At 44.8% G+C, this 22,870-nt stretch overlaps 2 long non-coding RNA genes across 2 annotated transcripts in view; both read left to right on the top strand.

Annotated features, from left to right (window-relative positions):
* Window positions 1-22,870, top strand: part of LOC310696297 — a 270,070-nt gene that overhangs the window by 49,025 nt on the left and 198,175 nt on the right. The window lies entirely within an intron of this gene.
* The window catches only part of LOC310696294, a 96,880-nt gene continuing 84,646 nt past the window's right edge, over window positions 10,637-22,870 (top strand). Inside the window, exon 1 of the long non-coding RNA XR_014520533.1 lies at window positions 10,637-10,916. This is a non-coding gene — a long non-coding RNA (uncharacterized lncRNA). The remainder of the gene's footprint in view (window positions 10,917-22,870) is intronic.

The raw sequence follows: 22,870 nt of genomic DNA, 5'->3' as shown, positions 1-22,870 counted from the left end.
CACCCTGTGAGATCTCCCCTTCCCCGCCCCTTCCCCTTCATCTGTGTACAATTTTTACCAAAGCACAATGAGAGAGAGTAATGATACAGGAATAAAAATAAACTATTGAGGAATATACAGTGGTACCTCGGGTTACGTACACTTCAGGTTACATACGCTTCAGGTTACAGACTCTGCTAACCCAGAAATAATACCTCGGGTTAAAAACTTTGCTTCAGGATGAGAACAGAAATTGTGCTCCAGCGGCACAGCAGCAGCAGGGGGCCCCATTAGCTAAAGTGGTGCTTCAGGTTAAGAACAGTTTCAGGTTAAGAATGGACCTCCGGAACGAATTAAGTGCTTAACCTGAGGTACCGTAGTAAAAGTAAAGAGAGAAAAAGAGTGAAAGAAATAGATTGATAGACCTCCAGCTATCCATCTGTCTGTTGTGTATACAATATTTCTTCAAAATAGTCAAGGGTAGCAATCGCTTTCCAGGGTCTGGAGGGGGTTCCTCTTGCCCCCACTCACTATTTCAGGATGCCTGGGATTAAATGAGACATTTTACGCATGCTACAAGACCTGTACTCTATTGCTGAGCCATTATCAGCCCAAAGTGCCTTCTCCCAGCTTGGGGTCTATTACTGGTCTTACACGCCACTGCAATCTCTGCCGAGTGGTAGCAAAATTCCCAGGGGTCCAGGCACCTCCCCAGAGTTGTGTTTCTGTTGAGAGGATTGAGGCAAAGTGGAAGCTGGTGTCATTAAGTAATATGGTTTATTAGCACACATTGACACCTGGAAGTCTGCAACGGAAGGACTGCAGAACATTATAACCCAAGTGTGTACAGTCGTACCTTGGTTTTCGAATAGCTAGTTCTCGAACATTTTGGCTCCTGAACGCTGCAAACCCGGAAGTGACTGTTCTGGTTTGCGAACTATTTTTGGAAGCAGAACATCCGATGGGGCTTCCACGGCTTCTGATTGGCTGCAGAAGCTTCCTGCAGCTAATCAGAAGCCGTGATTTGGTTTCTGAACATTTTGGAAGTTGAACGGACTTCTGGAATGGATTCCGTTCGGCTTCCAAGGTACCACTGTACCTCATTGCCTCTCTCTTAGCTTCAGGAACCTTGGCTCCAAAGCAGCAGTCAGCCATGGCTGCTGGTCTCTTAGTGCAGCCTCTTCCAGCCACCATGAATGACTAGGGCTGGGCAATATCTGGATGTCAACATCACAATATATTACCAGCTAAACATTGTGTTATACCACGATGTCTGAAATAAGCATGGAACCACGTAGAAGCAAATGGGTGTAATGTCCTGGCAGCTGCTACCTAGGCCGAGAGAGGTGGGGAGAAGGAAGCTGCTAAATCTTGTGTTGATTCCTGGATGGGGCACAGACGGAAACAGGAAGAGTGAGACACTGGAGGGGTTCTCCAGTGTTCTCATTAGGAGAAGCCTTGTAGCCTCAATATTAATATGAGGGGGAGAGATACATTGCTTCCCCATGGAGAAGAGGGGTAATAAAAGCAATCCCAAGTTCAGAGCCAATGAAGAAGGGAGACTAGTCACCCATCAATAAGCAATTCCTCTTGTTCTCCAACTAAACCTCATGCTAGTAACCTCACCCACCTCTGACTGTCCACACTGACTTCCACCATAGAAAATCATCCCATAAGCCACTTGGATGATTTCGATACGAATACAAGGATTGGCAACCTTACAACTCCTGTCAGAAATGGAATGAAGCGGCTTTAGCGCAAAGATACTTAAAAGAAGGAGAAAAAAACCCACTAGAAAACCAAGATGTAAAAGTTTCTGCTACTGACAGTTGGAAAGTAATTTATTATGTTACTAAATAAAACCCAGCAAGAATTACAGGCTTATTGCAGTATTGGGAAACATCAGCATATGGGAACAATCAGGTTTATGTAAAAATACCTGGGCAGCTTTCAACTATATTTGTCACTCACTGAAACATTCTGAGCTATCTTTGTAAATGTCAGGCTATAATTCCACCCTCCCCAATAGTTCTCTCCCCCCCTCCCCTCTATTTCTATGTTTCCTTGTTTGTACCTGTTGAATACTGCAGAAACATACGACTGTTGTTTTAAGCAAATATAGTGTCTCCTTGCCAACAGGAAAATCCTGTTTTGGAGAGCTTTCTTTTACCAAGGTGCCATGATGCATGAAAACATTTGTGTATTGCCACATCAGAATACGCTACTGCTTTTTCACTTTTATCTCTCTCTCTCCCCCATTCAGTCAAATAGAGCAGTTAGAAGGCAGCATCGACCATTAATCAAAGCTGATGTAGAGGCCATGCATAACTTTCTGATGCATTTGTGGACCACACTGCAAGTGGCTCAGATTATAGACATTTGAATTTAGTGTGTATGCAATTTTTTTTAAGCACAGTCTAATTTCCCCCCACATCATGTGACACCTGGCTCTTTAAGAAGCATATTGACCTAGCCACCAATATTCCAGTGAGGTCACCCATTCATTCAGAAGTGGCTCAGCTACACAAAACCTCACACATACACTAAGGAAAAGAATATACCATAAATTTTACCACCCCACCGCCTCTCCCCACCCCTTCTCTCCCAACCCTGGCGATCACTCATAGACGAGTAAGATTGTCTTCAAAAACAGGGTTTTAGCAGTGAGTCCGTAAGTGACTGTGGAGGCCAATTCTGGATCCACACGTCCTTGCACAGAGGGGACATGGGTTTTCGGGTGGGAGTTGATCATGGTGAGGGTTTGCCAAGCATGCCTTCCTCTTAGCATGTTTCTCCCTTTCTTCAAAGTCCATGATACCTTTAGTAAAGACAGCTCTCCAATTGGAGTGCTTGCAGGCCCGTGTTTCCCAGTTGTCGATGTTTATACTACATTTTTAAAATAATTTTTTAAAAAAATTATACGGTACACAAGACTAACATTCCACAACAAATGTAATTGATCTGCAGAAAGTACAACCTAAAGAGAGAGAGAGAGAGAAAGGCAATGCACATACTTTTGTAAACCAAGCCAATCTTCAATAAAAATTATTATTATTATTATTAGTGGCTCAGCTGGCCTTTATAATCTGGTAGTTTGTTACCATGGAAGCTGGATTTCTAGGACTTGGTTCAGACATGCTCTCTACCAAACCGGCAAGAGTGCTCTTCGATTTGTTTGGAATAATGAGGATGGGAGGAAATCCATCAACATCCTGAACGGCTGGTGCAGCATATGTTTTGCATACAATATTCTTAATTAATTAATTAATTAATTAATTAATTTGTATACTGCCCTTCATCTGTAGATCTCAGGACTGTTCACACAACAAAGACCCCAAGATTGAACCTTCAGCATCTATAGGCAGGACTGGAGACATCCCTTCTTGAAATCTTCTTGCCACTTAATTCTGCATATTTGGGAATATCAATAGTCCTTACTCAAGGATGAGTGGAATGAGTAGAAAGCATGTGGTATTACCCTTGGCTGTACTTGAGGGATGATTCCAACAGATTCCACACGAAAAACGCTTATGTCCCTGTGGAGATGGCAGTACCGAATCGGTGGCGCATGCCCTTCTGGCTTGCACTCTTTATAAAGACTTGAGGAATGAGATTATCACCCCTCTTTTATTGTCCATTCCAGGTCGCCCAACCACTGCCACAGTGTCCTTTCTCTTGGCAGGTCAAGATGAGCAGGTGACAGCAAAGGTTGCAAGGTTTTTAGCTGGGGCAATCAGAATAAGATCCACTATTTGACTATTGATTCAAAACCCTAAAATGTATTTTATATAATTGACTTTTTATTTCTATTCTTTGTATATAGTATTGTTGTTTTATTGCTAAGGCCGATGTCTGACACAAATAAAGATTCATTCATTCATTCATGCTCAACATTTTCCATCTACTGACTTTTTTTAAAAATGGTGGTTTGCTTTGATTTTTTATACGCTTCTTTTTATTTGTCAGTCACCTTTAAGATCAGTTTGAGAGTGACTCTGTGCATATTCAGGGTCGTCGTTCCCATCAGTGGCGTAGCGTGGGGGTGCAGGGGGGGGGCGGCCGCACCGGGTGCAACATCTGGGGGTTAGGGTTAGGGGGCGCAAATCCACGGGTTAGGGGCGCAAATTACTTGCTTTGCCCCGGGTGCTGACAACCCACGCTACGCCACTGGTTCCCATCCCCCGTTTCATGAGCAAGTGCAAATACAAACAACATACCTAGACTCAGGGCACTGATTTCTGGCTCGGGCTAGAAGGACTTTCGCTTTTTAGAAACAAATCCTAGGTTCTAAGGTGGTCATATTGCACACCCTTTCTTTGGGACAGTAGTTACAAGCAGTGACACAATGGCTTTGTAGTTGCCTCTCTCCCTCTGCAATTTCACCTAAAGTGAGATTTTAGACAGAGAGCCTTCTCGGTAGTGGCGCCTGCCCTGTGGAACGCCCTCCCTTCAGATGTGAAGGAAATAAGCAGCAATCTTCTCTTTAAAAGACATCTGGTCTTTTAAAGGCAGACCTGTTTAGGGAAGTTTTTAATATTTAATGCTGTATTGTTTTTAACACTTGATTGGAAGCTTCCCAGAGTGGCTGGGGAAACTCAGCCAGATGGGCAGGGTATAAATAATAAATTATTATTTTAAGTCACTTAAAATCTGGGTCCCCTTATGTAAAAAATAATAATCTGAGAAGCTTCCATTAACAATAAAAATTATCGAAGGGAATTTATTTATCAATAAATTATCAATAAATTCATGCATTAATCTGTTACTAGGTTTAGGGCAAAGGTTTTGTACAAATCATTATTCGACTACTATTGCTGCTGCTGCTGCTGTTTTAAAGCTTCAGCCAGAACTGATTTCTAGAGGGTTATTTTTCTAGAAAAAGATGTGCAGGATCTCACCATGAACAAATGACAATGGCGCCCGCTTGACAGGTGACAGAGCTGAGCCCTGGCTGATTGGTACTAATTGGGTGACAATTTGTTAAAAATTACGGAAAATCAATAAAAATAATTGGCCCAAAAGAAAGAAAGAAAGAAGAAGCCCTGACTTCAGAAGAGCAATGCAGAAGATGCACATCTATTTAAAGACATCAGGAATATTCTCAGCGACATCCCTCCAGAGGGCAGTGCAGAGTTATTTAAACATCTGGCCTGTGCAAGTGCTTCAGCTCCTGTTTGCCTATAGTCCTCAATCAGATACAGTTTCATGACAAAAGACAGAGGTTTACTATGTCAAGTTCATTGTTTACTATTTTTTATTTAGAGCTCTTGACAGCTTGAGACCAGTTAACCTGGAGAGTCACCTTGCCCTATAGGTGCCTACTCAATGGCTTCAATTTGTGAAACTGCCATGTAATATTCATTCCACATCTGTGTGGAGCCAATCTTTCAGTAGGGCAGATTGTTTCATGGTGTTTTATGTACACTGATTAATGCCTTTAAAAAAATAATACACACACACGGTATAATATACAGTGGTACCTCTGGTTACGTAATTAATTCGTTCTGGAGGTCCATTCTTAACCTGAAACTGTTCTTAACTTGAAGCACCACTTTAGCTAATGGGGCCTCCTGCTGCCGCCATGCCACTGCCGCACAATTTCTGTTCTCATCCTGAAGCAAAGTTCTTAACCCGAGGTACTATTTCTGGGTTAGCGGAGTCTGTAACCTGAAGCATCTGAAACTTGAAGCGTATGTAACCCAAGGTACCACTGTATTTATATAAAAATATACAGTGGTACCTCGGCTTACAAACATTTCAGGTTACAGACTCCGCTAACCCAGAAATAGTACCCCAGGTTAAGAACTTTACCTCAGAATGAGAACAGAAATCGCGCAGCGGCAGCAGGAGGGAGGCCCCATTAGCTAAAGTGGTACCTCAGGTTAAAAACAGTTTCAGGTTAAGAATGGACCTCCATAATGAATTATCGCATTTTTCGCTCTATAAGACACTCCAGACCACAAGACACACCTAGTTTTTGGAGGAGGAAAACAAGAAAAAAAATATTCTTAATCTCAGAAGCCAGAACATCAAGAGGGATCGCTGCGCAGTGAAAGCAGTAATTCCTCTTGCTGTTCTGGCTTCTGGGATAGCTGCGCAGCCTGCATTCGCTCCATAAGACGCACACACATTTCCCCTTACTTTTTAGGAGGGAAAAAGTGAGTCTTATAGAGCAAAAAATATGGTAAATTCTTAACCCGAGGTACCACTGTATAATATAATATAGAAGAGGTGATAACCAAATCACACCCACCCACTCATTTTTACCAAGCTTCTTTCCACCACACGTCGTGCAAAGGAGCCGGACGCCATTGCTTCACCTAAGAGTGGCTATGAGAGTCTTAAGTGGCCTTACAGTTAATACAAATCAACCCTGGCTCTATTTTTAAGTTGCAACAATCTGATTGTGACCGCTGAAGGTTTTGACGCTAGATTTTTATCGTGAATCGAATACGTCTGAAGGCAAATGTCAATCGCTTTAAATTACCCCATGCTATAAAGAGCGTGGAGAGCAAAGCATGACAACCGCTCGTTCTGGTCTTGTTTTACGAGTTTAGTTCTGTGTTGTGTAGGAAAAATGCTTGTTTTGTGTGTTCAACATCTTCTTTCACACGATGTCCTTTGGTTTGTACATTTTACCTCAGCCTGCTTTCAGCCAGTCCCTACCTGCCTACTTCCCCTGTTTCTGACACACCAGTCCTGTCCATTAATTCCACTGGGCCTGCTCTGAATATGACTAACATGGATTACAAACCACAATCCTTTATTGCTCTCATTTTCCATCCTTCCAACGGAGGGAAAGAGAGTGGCTCGCTTTAGTCCACTCTCAAGGATGAGGTGAAATCTGAGCAAGAGAATTCCCAGGGACTGCCATTTGTTGTCAACCTGCTATGCCAATTCCCACTTCTAAATATTATTGCCTGGTTCTGTTTGGAACAATTGGAAGACAACGGCTTCCAGATGGGTGACCTCTAGTGTTTCCTAGGACTCAGCTACATTAGTCAAAAAACAGCGTTTTTTAAATGTGTTATGAACATGCAACACTAGAGAGCGCTGTAGAGCACAGCGCTTTTCTATGCGATTTTACATAGGGGTTTCCCCCGCTTTTCTTATAACAATTTAATTTATGGCTTATTTATAGTGTTTTGTGTAGATCCATCCCTAGTCATTGTTCTTTCAATGTAAGCTTCAATTCACTTTCTACACTGTTAGAGGTACTGTGCTTTTTCTGTGTTCTGTCTCCACATTTTCTGAAACCTTTGCAGGGGGTACCATTTTATGACCCTGTCTTTGTTTTTAAAGGAATCAAAGCACTGGGACAGCTCAGTCAGCAGAGCATGAGACTCTTAACCTCGGGGTTGCGGATTCAAGTCCCATGTTGGGCTAAATATGCCTATGTTGTAGGGGGTTGGACTAGATGACCCTCACGAGAGCCAGTGTGGTGTAGTGGTTAAGAGCGGTGGACTCGTAATCTGGTAAACCAAGTTCGGGTCTCCGCTCCTCCACATGCAGCTGCTGGGTCACCTTGGTCTAGTCACACGTCTCTGAATGGTCTCAGCCCCACTCACCTCACAGAGTGTTTGTTGTGGGGGAGGAAGGGAAAGGAGAATGTTAGCTGCTTTGAGACTCCTACTGGTAGAGATAAAGTGGGATATCAAATCCAAACTCTTCTTCTTCTTCTTCATGGTCCCTTCCAACTCTACAATTCGATGGTTCTATGAAATGATGGAACGACTGTGCACTGGTTCTCTTTCCAGTATATCACTGTTCATGTAACCTTTTACCTACCTTTTTTATTTTAAGAGAAGTGCTGTGCTAAAGGCACCTATACCTATGGAGCTTGCAGTGCTTTAAAATTCTTCTGAGAAAAGTTGAAAGAACCACAGAGAAATATAGGATGATAAAGAGTGGATGGTGGCATTGTGAATGCCTTGCAAAAAGTGACTGAATGGAGCTCGACAATGCTGTACTAAATTTGCTGGTATGTGGCTGGATCCCACCTGCAAAAGAATGACCCTCCAGGAGGGGAGTATGTCTCAGTTAATATTGGTGTAAATATTAGGTAGCATCTCGTCAAGCAATTTAAGTTCCATGGATTTCCAAGGGGAGATAGCAAAGTATGTTCTTGGCTGAACTGCACCCATTCATTGGAGTTATTAAAACCTGATTTAGATGGATATTCAAAGAACATGCATGGAAAGCTGAAAGTCTTGTTCAAAGAACATGCATGGAAAGCTGAAAGTCTTGTTCCTTTCCTACCTTCTGTCTAACACTTAATAAGAAGAGACATTCTAGATCAGGCCCAAGGCCTATCTTTGATGATGATTATTATTATTTCAATTTATATATTTAAAAACACATTACAGAACATCAGTGATAAAAACATAATACAAAGCATAAGCCTAATAATAAAATAGTCATCATAATAACTGTCCTCTCCCTCACTTTCACAGGCCATAGATTATTTAATAGCCATAGGACTGAGTAAAGAGGAATGTTTTCGCCTGTTGCCTAAAGATATGTAGTGATGGCACCAGGCTAGCCTCTCTTGGGGGAGCATTTCCATGCTCTCTGGTGAAAATAGGGATGTCCTATTCAATAATAATAATAATAATAATAATAATAATAATAATAATAATAATAATAGTAATACTACCTCCATCTGACTGGGTTCGCACTGTGGGCGGCTTTCAACACCTATAAAAACATAATAAAATGTTAAACATTAAAAAACTTCCCTATACAGGACTGCATTCAGAAGTCTTCTAAAGGTAGTATAGTTACTTATTTGCTTGGCTCAGGAGTTGCATAACTCCATACCCTCCAACATTTCTCTGATGAAAATAGGGACATCCTAAGGAAAAGCGGGGCATTCTGGGATCAAATCAGAAACTGGGATGGTTTCTGTAAATCTGGGATTGTTCCTGGAAAATAGGGACACTTGGAGGGTCTGCATTTCACAATTGGGGAGCCAACACAGAAAAGGCCCGTTCTCTTGTTGCCACCCCTGAACCTCTCTGGGATGGGGGACATAGAGAAGGGCCTTAGATGACAGGAGCAGGGTCCAGGTTGGTTCAGTCAATAAGGTATTGAGATCCTGAGCTGTGTGAAGCTTTATAGGTCAACACCAGCACCCTGCTGTCACAGTGGATTGTGGGAAACTTGCAAGCAGGACTTCAGTCCAACACCCCTCTCTCTCCACATGTGTACACAGCAACTGGCGCACAGAGGTTCATTGCCTCCAGCTGCTGAGGTACGAGGGTCGCTCATTAAAGATTTCCCCTGATCCACTTCCAATTATTGTAGGAGGATGAAACTGCACATTTATCTCTCCACATCTCTCCATAGGTAACGTGGTAATTTGTAGCTCTGAACTCCTAACAGTTTCTCTGTTACGTGTGCTAACATGGAGTAACGTCTGATATTGGAACCAGTTGAATGCAGAGCGGTCATCAGGTTCCTGTACTTGAAGGGGTGCACACCATGGGAGACGTTCGATGAGATGAAAGGGACTTATGGGGAGGAGGACCCCCGTATGACGTAGTCAAGCACTGCCATTGTCAGTTTAAGTGGTCAGACTTCAGTGGAATGGCTCCCATTCCTGGGCAACCAGTCCACCACCGAAGAAGACACCATCCACCAAGTGGAGGCCGCCATTTCGGAGGATCGCCCCATAACCGTTCGCCAACTAGCTGCAGATGTCAAGATCAGTGTGGGCTCTGTAGAAAAAATCACCCATGACCATTTGCACATGGGAAAGGTGTCTGGAAGGTGGGTTCCCCGGCTGCTGATGCATTTCCAGAAGCAGGAACGAGTCACATGCTCACGGGCTCTTTTGGCCATGTGTCACGAAAACCATGATGACTTCTTCGCCAGACTAATTCAGGACGAAACATGGGTCCATCTTTATGACCCAGAGACTACCGTAAATCCCAGTCCAAACAATGCAAGCACTCTACCTCACCACCTCCAAAGTAGGCACGTGTTCAACAGTCAGCGGGCAAGGTCATGCTCATGGCCTTTAGGGACCAGTGTGGAGTAGTGATGATGGATTCCCTGGCAAAGGGTACCACAATTACCGGGACATACTATGCTTCACTGCTGCAGAAATTGTGGAAGGCCATCAAAATCGTAAAGCGTGGTATGCTGACCAAAGGTGTCTGCCTCCTGCAGGATAATGCCCTGGTTCACAACTCACAATTTGCTCAGACAGAAGCATGCTCCTGTGGCTATGAAATCCTTCCTCAACCTCCTTAGTCTCCCAACTTTGCACCATCGGACTTCCATCTCTTTCCAACCATGAAGTTATTTTTGAAAGGCAAGCTTTTTCCAGACGACGAAATGCTGATTTCTGAGTTCATCATGGCTTCTGACGCAACCTGCCGACTTCTACAGATGAGGTCTCCACAGCTGCGTAAAGCGATGGGAGAAGTGTTTGACTCTTGCGGGGAGCTATGTAGAGAAGGACTAATAACTGTGCCCAGTTTCGTTTGTCTCAGTCCACGGGAAGTACATCAGGGGAAATCTTTAATGAATGCCCCTCGTGGAACATAGCCATTGTGGCTACTAGTTGCCATTGATAGTCTTATTCTCCACGAATCCCCCTTTAAAGACTTCCAAGCTGGCTGCCGATGTATGGAGGTGAGAGCTGGACCATAAAGAAGGCTGATCACCGAAGAATTGATGCTTTTGAATTATGGTGCTGGAGGAGACTCTTGAGAGTCCCATGGACTGCAAGGAGATCAAACCTATCCATTCTGAAGGAAATCAGCCCTGAGTGCTCACTGGAAGGACAGATTGTGAAGCTGAGGCTCCAATACTTTGGCCACCTCATGAGAAGAGAAGACTCCCTGGAAAAGACCCTGATGTTGGGAAAGACGGAGGGCACAAGGAGAAGGGGAGGGCAGAGGACAAGATGGTTGGACAGTGTTCTCGAAGTTACCAGCATGAGTTTGACCAAACTGCAGGAGGCAGTGGAAGACAGGAGTGCCTAGCGTGCTCTGGTCCATGGGGTCATGAAGAGTCAGACACGACTAAATGACTAAACAACAACAAGCTGGTTGCCATCGCTGCAATCCAGCACCTAAATAAGTTTTGTGGCTAATGTAGTTTATAAATGTAGGTCTAAAGGGACATGGGTTCTTGGAGTTTCATATATCCAAGCAGATAACTCTTGCAACTTAAGTTGAAGTGAAATATCGGGCAGTTGGGCTTTTGCAATCAGCAAACAGCTGGGTGCATTTTGTGGTAGGTCAGGGGAACTATCTCAGATAGGCAGATATCTTCTTCTCCTGTAGTAAACACAAGTTCCTGCCTGCTTGTCTTTGCCAAGCCAAGATACGCTTAATGTGAATGCATACTGTTACTGGTTACCCCAATCTCTGCCGATTTGTGGCCCTCAACCAAGGTCTGTGCTCCTTTGGAGAATTGGAGACCTGGTGGAAGCGGTGATAAGCTTTAAGAAATGTGATTTATTCACATATTTACACCAGAATTCAGATGAAGGGAGTCCAGATTTTACAGCATGGTCATTTCTCCTTCCTTCCTTCCTTCCTTCCTTCCTTCCTTCCTTCCTTCCTTCCTTCCTTTTAAATTATTAGATCAAATTTAATACAGTGTCCACAGAAATAGCATTAAGATTGTAACATCATTTTATAGAGTCATTTACAGGCTTCCTGCCTAAGGGCCTAATATGCAGAATATAGGGCTGGCTGGGGTCCAAACTAGATGGGACGGCAAATAAGTCCCTTTCCACTCATAAACAAGATCACCTGCCATGCTCCTAAGGCTAAGAGCACCGTGCTCTTAGAATTTGGGGTGAGGGTGGGGTTCATGGCTGTTAAAACTCCCCCCCCCATGCACTATGGTCCCAGTTAAAAACCAGACTTGTTATTTTGTTCCATTTTAAACCTGATGTAGTTTCTAATGATGCATTTCATTTAGCCTTGCATCTAGTTTGGCTCTAATGCCAGTGCCTCCAAAATAATTATAAAATGGCTGTTGGGTTCACAAGAGTGGCCTTTGGATTCTGTGCTGTTGAGCTTGGTGTGTTGTCTCTTACGGACAACTAGTAGAAGAAGAGTCTGGATTTGATATCCCACTTTATCACTCCCCTTCAGGAGTCTCAAAGCGGCTAACATTCTCCTTTCCCTTCCTCCCCCACAACAAACACTCTGTGAGGTGAGTGGGGCTGAAAGACTTCAAAGAAGCGTGACTGGCCCAAGGTCACCCAGCAGCTGCATGTGGAGGAGCGGGGAAGCGAACCTCGTTCCCCAGATTACGAGACTACCGCTCTTAACCACTACACCACACTGGCTCTCACACTGGCTTAGAACTTAAGCACTTGCATTTTTAGTGTAAACACCCCCCCTTTTTTTAAAAAAGGACAACCTCCACAGTGGCAGTGGAGGAGAGAACTTACAATTCCACACTTTCGCGCAATAATGCAGACACACACACACACACACACACACACACACACACACACACAGAGAGAGAGAGAGAGAGACACATCTCACTTTGCTGACTTTCCAATCTGAAATTGGGAAGAGCAAAAAAGAAAACCTAATGGCAGCGAAGCCAGGGGAGAATTTTCCCACAACTTTTAATGGAGATAGGGGATTTGCCCTTAGACTGTTTTTCTTCAGGAAAAAAAAATATTCCCAGCCTAATTATATTTAGGATGATTTGGATTTGCTCCATGCAGTTTCATTTTCCCAGGCGCAAATCAACATTAATCTCTAAATTTATTTCAGATGTCAGATTTACCTGACTAGCATAATTTAGTTGGGTAATGAACTATTCAAATAGCCTACAGTCAAAGAGAGTTAAAAAGTCATCACTTCTTAAGTTAATTGGTCATCTAGATCTAGGCTGACAGCCACAAACCCAGTTAAGAACAGGAGAGCCTCGATGGAGATCAGATCAGGGATCTGTTGAGCCAAGCATCCTGGTTCCAGCAGTGGTCAGCTAGATACCTCTGGGAACTAATAAACACAGCATGAAGGCAACAAACAGCCCTCCCTTGTTGTTTGTCCCCAGCACTTGGGATTAAGTGCATAGATAGTTACATTGCTTCTGAGCATGGGGTGGTGTCCATTTAGCTGTCATAAAATCACAGAGCAAGAAGGTACCTCCGAGGTCACTGAGGCCAACCCCTTGCCAATGCAGGAAATTTCTGCTACAGGATCTCTGACTCAGCTTCTCTTTAAAAGCCTCCAGCACAAAGGGAGTGCGCCACCTTCCAAGTGGATCTGTTTCATTGTCAGAGCAGTTCATATTACCAGGAATTAATGCAATACATAAATTAATTACATGTTGTGTAAAGAAATAGTTCTTTTTTGCCTCTCCTAAATCTATTACTGGTCAATTTCAACTCCACCTGTAATTTCCAGTGTTGTAGGTAAAGAACCCCTGGGCTGTTAAGTCCAGTCAAAGGCGACTATGGGGTTGCGGCATTCATCTCACTTTCAGGCCGAGGGAGCCAGCATTTGTCCGCATACAGCTTTCTGGGTCAGGTGGTCAGCAGGACTTAACATTGCGCTTCTGGCGCAATGGGACACTGTGACGGAAACCAGAGCGCATGGAAATGCTGTTCATCTTCTCACGGCAGCGGTACCTATTTATCTACTTGCACTGGTGTGCTTTCGAACGGCTAGGTTGGCAGGAGCTGGGACAGAGCAACGGGGGCTCACCCCATTGCGGTGATTCAAACCGCTGACCTTCCGATCGGCAAGCCCCAAAGGCTCGGTGGTTTAGACCACAGCGCCACCCGCGTCCCCTATTTTACCTCCAATGTTGTAGAAGAGGGCAGCAAGAAAATCATTTCTATTCACTCCCTCTACACAATTCATAAATTAATCTAAGAAGGCTTAGATTTAAGTCCCACTACTCAATTAAACAATGGTCACAGTGGATTCTCGACTGATGGAGTAAACCCGGTTTTACAACTTGTCTTGCAATATCTGAAGCTTTTCCTTTGCGGGGGAATAATCAACTTGGCCAGGGATGTGGTTCAGAGGAAAACACACACGCAAGGATGAAGTTCCCCACCCATGACTGAATTGTATGAAGATTTTTAAAAAGATCAGCCGTCTGGATAAAGAAGTGTGGTACTACACTTTTCTGAACATATTTATATGAAGCTGGGTTCAGTAAGGTGTACTATTGGCTGGTAGAGGTAAAAGACTCCTGGACGGTTAAGTCCAGTCAAAGGCGACTATGGGGTGTGGTGCTCATCTTGCTTTCAGGCCAAGGGAGCTGGCGTTTGTCCACAGACAGCTTTCCAGGTCATGTGGCCAGCATGACTAAACTGCTTTTGGTGTAACGGGACACTGTGACGGAAAACAGAGAGCACAGAAACACCGTTTACCAGGGAGCGGGTGGCGCTGTGGTCTAAACCACTCAGCCTCTTGGGCTTGCTGATCAGAAGGTCAGCGGTTCGAATCCCTGCAACGGGGTGAGCTCCTGTTGCTATGTCCCAGCTCCTGCCAACCTAGCAGTTCGTAAGCACACCAGTGCAAGTAGATAAATAGGTACTGCTGTGGTGGGAACATGTCCTCCTATGGCACCAGGGAGCTTCTTAACAAATTTTGATTGACCAAGACAAATGTTTCCATTTCTGGCACAAACAAATATGATCTGATACCAACCAGGCTTGATTACTATAATGCATTGTATGTGGGGCTGCCTATGAAAACCATTTGGAAATTTCAGATGGTCAGTGAGGCCACATGCTTAAAAGAACACATATTTCGCTGTAAATATAAGACAACAAAGAGATCTCTCTTCCCTCCTATTTTCTTTCTTTTTTGACTATACATTTGTATGAAATGAAGATGCTGCTTCTCTGATCTCTGTTCTTAAACGACGACAAAAAAAAGTTTTTTTTAAAATAAAATAAATAAATGAAATAAACTAAAATAAAAAGGGCACAAATTGCCTGAACAATGGCCTTCGAGGAGACAGTTTCCAAGTGCACAAAGCTTCTTCTGTAGGTTTTGCATTACGAACATGGGAACTTTGTCAAAGCAAATGTTAGTTAAAAAAAGGCTGTTTACCAAAGGAAAGGTAGTTAAACATCATACACAGAAGGCTGTATTGTCATCCCAAATCAATAAAATGAGGTGAACATGGATGGCAGCGCAGCTGTAAATACCAAAACATGAATAGCACCTGAGAGAGGTCACCATTTGGGTTAGCATTCATGCAAGTTGTCTTCTGATGATTTCCCATTTTTAGAAGTCCTGGTTTTTCCCCAGTAGTTTTTTTTCCCTTTTCATTAAACCTAGCTAGTAGTGGAAGTGATTAAAATGACTGCTAAGATTGAAAAAAGCTGTTAAGATCAGTTTACCGCAATGTGCAGGAAATAAGTGAAAGATGAATGACTCTGCGCATTGGGCGGGGGGGGGGGGGAGGAAAGCTTTCACTCCTGACAGAGAGGATTTTACAATCACGCTTAATCAAAGCGAACTTTCTGTAAAGTGGTTAATCAATTCATTAACGCTCTATGATATATTCCATTAAGGGCGCAGGCAGGGGTGGAAATGATCCTGACAAGGTCATGCCTTTTACCTCCAGAAATTAAACGAGGAGGGGTGGGCTAATCCACTCACAGAGGTCCCAAAGGGCAAATCAGATTTTCTACGCATCAAGGGAGTTTTGGCTAACAAATCTGTGCTATAAAGACTCCCAGTGGGAGAAGAAAATCCCCTCTTCAAGTATTTTCCAAAGCTCGATTGGCTTGGTAATTGTGAGACTGTTGCGAGACCAATTAGGGTCTTACAACAGGGTTTTTTTGTTTTTTAATGAACAGGCTTTAATTCAGGAGATTTGTCTGTTCCCTCCTGGAATCAAGGAACTATGTTTGCTGGAACTATGTTTCCTGGAATCAAGGAACTAGGAGTCTTGGTTGACCACAAACTTGACATGAGCCAACAGTGTGACGCGGCAGCTAAAAAAGCCAATGCAATTCTGGGCTGCATCAATAGGAGTATAGCATCTAGATCAAGGGAAGTAATAGTGCCACTGTATTCTGCTCTGGTCAGACCTCACCTGGAGTACTGTGTCCAGTTCTGGGCACCACAGTTCAAGAAGGACACTGACAAACTGGAACGTGTCCAGAGGAGGGCAACCAAAATGGTCAAAGGCCTGGAAACGATGCCTTATGAGGAACGGCTAAGGGAGCTGGGCATGTTTAGCCTGGAGAAGAGGAGGTTAAGGGGTGATATGATAGCCATGTTCAAATATATAAAAGGATGTCATATAGAGGAGGGAGAAAGGTTGTTTTCTGCTGCTCCAGAGAAGCGGACACGGAGCAATGGATCCAAAGGACAAGAAAGAAGATTCCACCTAAACATTAGGAAGAACTTCCTGACAGTAAGAGCTGTTTGACAGTGGAATTTGCTGCCAAGGAGTGTGGTGGAGTCTCCTTTTTTGGAGGTCTTTAAGCAGGGGCTTGACAACCATATGTCAGGAGTGCTCTGATGGTGTTTCCTGCTTGGCAGGGGGTTGGACTCGATGGCCCTTGTGGTCTAGTCCAACTCTATGATTCTATGTTTGTCAAACAGGAAAAGGAGAACAGAGGGATTGAGGTAGCTGACAGACCTCTGCCAACAAGCTTTAAAGGAAATGGGGAAAACTTGACATTGGGTTGAAGTTGACCAGCAGATAACTGTACACAGATTTTCTTCATTTAAACTGTTCAGAGGGATACAGGTGTGTTTTTTTTCTAAATTAAGAAATAAATTTGCTTGTATTCATTCCGATACATAAAAAAAGCTAAAAGCAAGGTTTTCTCCCTGTCAGTGAATTTATGGTACCACAACAATATTAAGGTTCAATTGTGCTGTTAGAATAGGACTTTGGGCCAGAACCCCAGATCATCACTTCGGAGTGCTTTCAAATGCAGTAGAGATGGTTTGTCATATTTTGACATAAATAAAGTAATACACATTACAGTCATACCCTGGATCCCGAACACCTTGGTACTCAGACGTTTTGGCTCCTGAACGCTGCAAAAGCGGAAGTGACTGTTCCGGTTTGCAAACATTCTTTGGAAGCCAAACATCCGACAGGGCTTCCGCGGCTTCTGATTGGCTGCAGGAGCTTCCTGCAGCCAATCAGAAGCCGCGCTTTGGTTTCCGAACATTTTGGAAGTCGAACGGACTTCCAAAACAGATTCTGTTCAACTTCCAAGGTACGACTGGGCATCTAAAGAGGAATGGGCAGGCCGTAATATCATAAAGACCAGAGTTTAAAATGACCTAACTTCAACACTGTGGGTTAGGCAGTTGTATGCATGTCACACAAAGCGTTTTTTCCCCTTGGGTTATGCAGTAGAGCAGTGTTTCCCAACCTTTTTTGGGCAAAGGCACACTTGTTTCATGAAAAAAATCTCGAGGCACACCACCATTACAGCCCCGTGACGTCAGCGCGCAGCGTCACGCCGGGAGGGACATGAATTGCTAGCAAATTACATAATCACCTCCTTGAGGGCTGGCTCATCTTCTCCGAAGGCAGAACCCCATTAATTAACAGCACAGACTCACACCATAGCCAAGACGAGGGGGGAAAACCTCAGTCATGCACAGTCATGCACATGTGGGGGCTAAATGAGGACGAAGACCGGGCAGAGAGCAGGGTTCAAATCACCCCACCTGGCCAGGACAATCCCTGGGTGCTCCCTTGGGCCACTCGCCTGACCCACCTCGCAGGGCTGTTGTTGCGAGGATAACACGGGGAGAACCACGCGCGCCCCCGGGAGCTCCTTGGAGGAGAAAGCGGGCGATGAATGCAATGCACGAAATATATGAGAGGCGACCAGGTTTTGCAGGTGAGGGGCCCCCGCCAGCCTCCGCTTCCAACACCCGGCGCAACGACGCTGAAGTTTCCCCCCAGGCTTGGCTCGGGGAGCAGCGCTGCTCCCCCCCAGCTCCCCTTCGCCCTCCCGGCTCTCTCTGCCGCCCACTGGGGACCCCCCTCACCTGCCAAGTCCGGAGCGCCGGTGGAAGTTGCATGCATGCATGCAGGGCGCCGCGTTGCCATTGCATTGCACTGCACTCCATGCAACGCCTGCACGCATGCATTGCCTTGCACGCCCGCCAAGGGGTCTCCCCGCGGTCCGATGCGTCCCCTGCGGCGCAGATGCAGCATTGCAAAAGTAAAACCCCCCCCGACGCAGGGGGGCAGCCTCCGCCTTCGCCGCTCCGCCTCCGCGGGGATCCCCGGGCTCCATCCTGCCACCCAATCTCTGCGGGGGCGCAGGCAGGCTGTGCGGGGTCTGCGCGGAAGAGCCCCTGCCCGCCCGGCCACCGCCGCTGCGCTCATTCCATGGCCGGGGGAAGAGCGCTTCAAACAAAACGCCCGGCCCGCCAGGCCACGCTGGGAAACGTAGTTCGCGCACCCCGCGCGGGCGCGGAGCCCAAGGGCGAGGGGACTATGGATCCCGGCAGCCCCCGCGCCGGGGACGGAGGGGGAGAGGCCGGGTGCAGGGATGGAGGGACGGGTGGGCGAGCGAGTGAGTGAGTGGCAGCCGCCAAGCCTTGGCCGAGAGCCAGGAAGGGCCTCCCCGGAGGAGGAGGAGGAGGAGGGAGGCGCAGAGCGGGAGGGAGGGAGGGAACCCCAGGGGTCATCTAGTGACGGCGCCCCAATCGAAAATTTGACTTAAAAAAAAAAGAAATCTTTCGAATTTTTTAATTTTCCCCGCGGCACACCAGGCAACATCTCGCGGCACACTAGTGTGCCGCGGAACAGTGGTTGGGAAACACTGCAGTAGAGGCACCTCTTTATGTTGTTGTTACAACATGTGGCACTTATTGTAAGTACTTCATGATGAGTACCGGCACCTATTTTTCTAGAAAAAAAGCACTGATGCCACATTTATGCGAGAGTGCAGAAAAAGCATTGCCTGTTGCATGGTGCTTGGAATTCCTGGAAATCTTCATTTTTGTTTTTTTAAAAGCAAGTTTCTCACCCTTATTGAAACAAAACACATGCAAGTATGTTGATAATGCTTGCTGAAACCTCAGAAATTGGAGGATTACTACATAAGATTTCCTGTGGTTAGGGGAGGGGTGGGTTTTCAATGCTTTGGGCAGCCCCATGCTTCTCCTTATACTTATTGGTGTAAGTTCTGCTCAGTTTTTAAAAAATGCAGAATAAATAAGGTAAGAAAATGAGGCACATCTGCTCAGTTACAGAAGCAAGCCATTGTTGATGTACACTTTATTTTAGTGCTAAATTTGCAGGCCTATTCTCCAAAGCAACCACTGAATTGAATCATTGCAGGTCTAATCACGGTATGCTTTCTAGCAAAAGGCTTATGGGGTGGGAAAAGTCTCTCTTTGTTCACAGTGTAGTGTGCAAGCCGCTGAGCATCATAGGACTCAACATCCAGCCGAATGTTCAAGGGGGAAAATGATAATGCCAAGATTGCAGGTTTGATCCCTATAAGAGATAGCTGTGTATACCTGCACTGCAGGGCGTTGAACACCCTCAAGGTCCCTTTCCAACTCTATAATTCAGTTATATCAGTGGGTCTGCTGTGAACTGTTTCGAAATGTTGTTGATATTTGATTCTTTTAGACCCCAGCTGAGCAGGGGTGGAGGAAGAGGGTGTGGTGGGGGCGGTCCACCCTGGGTGTCACCACTTGGGGGGGTGACAAAATGCCTGCAGCACGCCCGAGCCACGCCTCTCTCCTGGGAGTGACGCGGTGGCTTGGGCACCTGCAGGCTCCATGCTGCCCCAAATGGTCCACCCACCACCTCCCCCTCAGCTGTAGGGCGGCTGAGTGGGAGGAGGCAGGCAGACTCCTAAGAGGCCCCACGGAGCGTCCTGCCCCAGCTTGCCCCACCCCATGGGCCACAGGCCCTGCCCCTGGACGCAGGGCACGCACCGCCCCAGCCACCCGATTGGCTTGCTCTACTGCTGCAGCTGAGGAACCAGTGGCCCTCCAGTTGGCAGTGAGGCAAAATTGGAAGGTGCCACCTGGCTTCCAGGTTCCGGTGAGATTCCTCAAGATGTCTGTGAGATCTTGCCAGAAGCCACAGCTGCTTCTCCTTGCTTCTCTAGCGGCGCCAGTGGGGATGGGTAGGGCATGCCTTACCACGGGAGAAGTGAGACATGGCGGCAGTGGCGAGATCACGTCAGTGTTCTGTGAGATCTCACGAGATCTCAGCGGAAGCCATTGGTTCACCTTGCTTCTATGGCAGGGGCAACAGAGCGGGAAAATCAGCTATGAGACTGCTGCACCTTGGGATTCTGCCACCTGAGATGGCTACCTCAATTCCATAGCCTCCAGAGCTTCTCTGATGAAAATAGGGACATCCTATTCAATAATAATAATAATAACAATAATAAAACCCGCCCCAGCCACTTGGGCTTGGTTGAAGGAAGGACAAAGTTGAAGGAAGGACAAAGCAGATACCAAAGAGAAGTGAGTGACATTTGAGAAAGAGAGATGTTGGGATGAGCTGTGGGTGGTAGAGTAGGAAGAAAAGATCCTCACAGAAGGTTGAGATGGGAATCTGCTGCTAATTACTTTAGCTCAAACTGCCTTACACCTCAAGTTATATTTTAATTGAAATTTATTATAACTTCATTAATTTTAGTATTAGTAATAGATATACATGGAATTTAATGGGTTTAAATAAAAACGTAATAAAACATTAAACATTAAAAAACTTCCCTGTATGGTGCTGCCTTCAGATGTTTTCTAAAGGTTGTCTAGTTACTCATCTCCTCAGCTTGGGAGGGGGGGTTGCATCACTCCATACCCTCCAACATTTCTCCAATGAAAATAGAGACATCCTGAGTCCAGTGGACTGCAAGAAGATCAAACCTATCCATTCTTAAGGAAATCAGCCCTGAGTGCTCACTGGAAGGACAGATTGTGAAGCTGAGACTCCAAAACTTTGGCCACCTCATGAGAAGAGAAGACTCCCTGGAAAAGACCCTGATGTTGGGAAAGATGGAGGGCACAAGGAGAAGGGGACGACAGAGGACGAGATGACTGGACAGTGTTCTCGAAGCTACCAGCATGAGTTTGACCAAACTGTGGGAGGCAGTGGAAGACAGGAGTGCCTGGCGTGCTCTGGTCCATGGGGTCACGAAGAGTCAAACACGACTAAACGACTAAACAACAACAACAACAAAGGAAAAGCAGGACATTCTGGGATCAAATCAGAAACTGAGATGGCTTCTGTAAATCCAGGACTGTCCCTTGAAAATAGAGGGGGTGCAGTTCCCCTCATGGGTGAGGTCTGGACTCGAGTTCCTATCAGCTCCAACCAACACAGTCAGTGGACAACTCTAACCATCTCTTGCTCAACAGCTTCTAAGGGCCACATTGTTTCCCAGCTCTGTTTTAGACTTGTGTTACTTTTAAGTTTAGAATAATGGAGGGAGGTTGGTTTGTTTGTTTTAAACTTACAGCTTAATTAGATTTTTAAAATGCTGTATATTAAGGTCCCCAACTGCACAAAGGGATGTTGGGAGTCCCAACTTGGGACAGAGGGACAACAATTTACCCATAATCAGGCAAGTCTGTGTTTAACTCAGATTTAAAGTTGTAAGCCACATGAGCAGACTTAAAAATAATAATAATACAGTTCTTATACTAGCACAGCTAGATGTTAATTAGAAAGTATATTAAGCACAAGGTCAATTATGGTTTCCAGCCAGACAGTATTTTACTGGTCTGACCTGTAAAACTGTTTTGTTAAGTAAATGTAATGTCAAAGAAGAGACATGTGCACTATTAAAGTAATTAAAATATTATTTTAAGTATACCACTAAAGAGTGACCTTTAACATGGAAATCCCTCCTTTTTTAAGGTTCTCCCTGAAACAGTCTTGAAAACAATCACAGTTCGACCCACAGTCTGAAAAATCAATAAACACTAGGTTGTGAAGGACTTCATATCTAATACACCAGATTCCATCTTGATTGTCCATAGACCTACCACTGACTTGCCCAAATTCATCCTAGCGCTGCTTGCGACAAGCCATATTATGCTGTGAGCCATGCAGAGGCCCATAGGAGCTTTCTGATCTGCAGTACAAATAGGATCAATTACATTTGGGTACAGGCTCCCAGATTCTTAAAGCTCCAGCTTCTAGAATGTGTGGCTTGCTAGCTGCATGCTGGTTCCTACTGCTGATTAATTATGTGTTTTGGGCAATGAACAACATCTGTGTCTTTCTCAATTACAGTCGTACTCTGGTTCTTGAATGTAATCCATTCTGGAAGTCCGTTCAACTTCCAAAAATGTTTGAAAACCAAGGCGCAGCTCCTGATTGGCTGCAGGAGCTTCCTGTGCTCAATCGGAAGCTGCAGAAGCTGCGTCGGACATTCAGCTTCCAAAAAACGTTCACAAACTGGAACACTCACTTCTGGGTTTGTGGCGTTCAGGAGCCAAAACGTTCAAGAAGCAAGGTACAGATTGTGTAGATCTAACATGGAAACAGTTCCTACTTTCTTCTACAGGCCTTTCCATTTTTATTTTTATTTCTTTTTTGCTGGTGTCCATACCCATTGCTTATTTTTTATTTTTAAATAATTTTTATTGGCGTTTATAAGGAGAAATACAAAACTTACTATCAAATATATATTTTTCATCCAACATTAATCTAAATAAGAAAAAAAAGCAGAAAAAAGGAGAGAGGGAGAGGAGATAGAAAAGAGCTTAAATGAGAAAGAAGAATAAAGTTCAGAAACTAAAGAACTTCCGATTCTTTATCTGTCTGCTGTATAGAAACAGTATTCACTTTGTCCAATCCAATATAACACCCAACAAAACCACTTTTTATAAACAAACATCTTCAATCTTCAAATCCAACTATCATTATTTCATTTTCTTCTTCTGCGAGAGGTTCCCAATCTTTAGTAAAC

This window comes from Podarcis liolepis (assembly GCF_965112155.1).
Source record: "Podarcis liolepis genome assembly, chromosome: 17".
Lineage (NCBI taxonomy): Eukaryota > Metazoa > Chordata > Lepidosauria > Squamata > Lacertidae > Podarcis > Podarcis liolepis.
The sequence above is the reverse complement of the archived record's forward strand: the minus strand, read 5'-3'. Positions and strand labels throughout refer to the sequence as shown.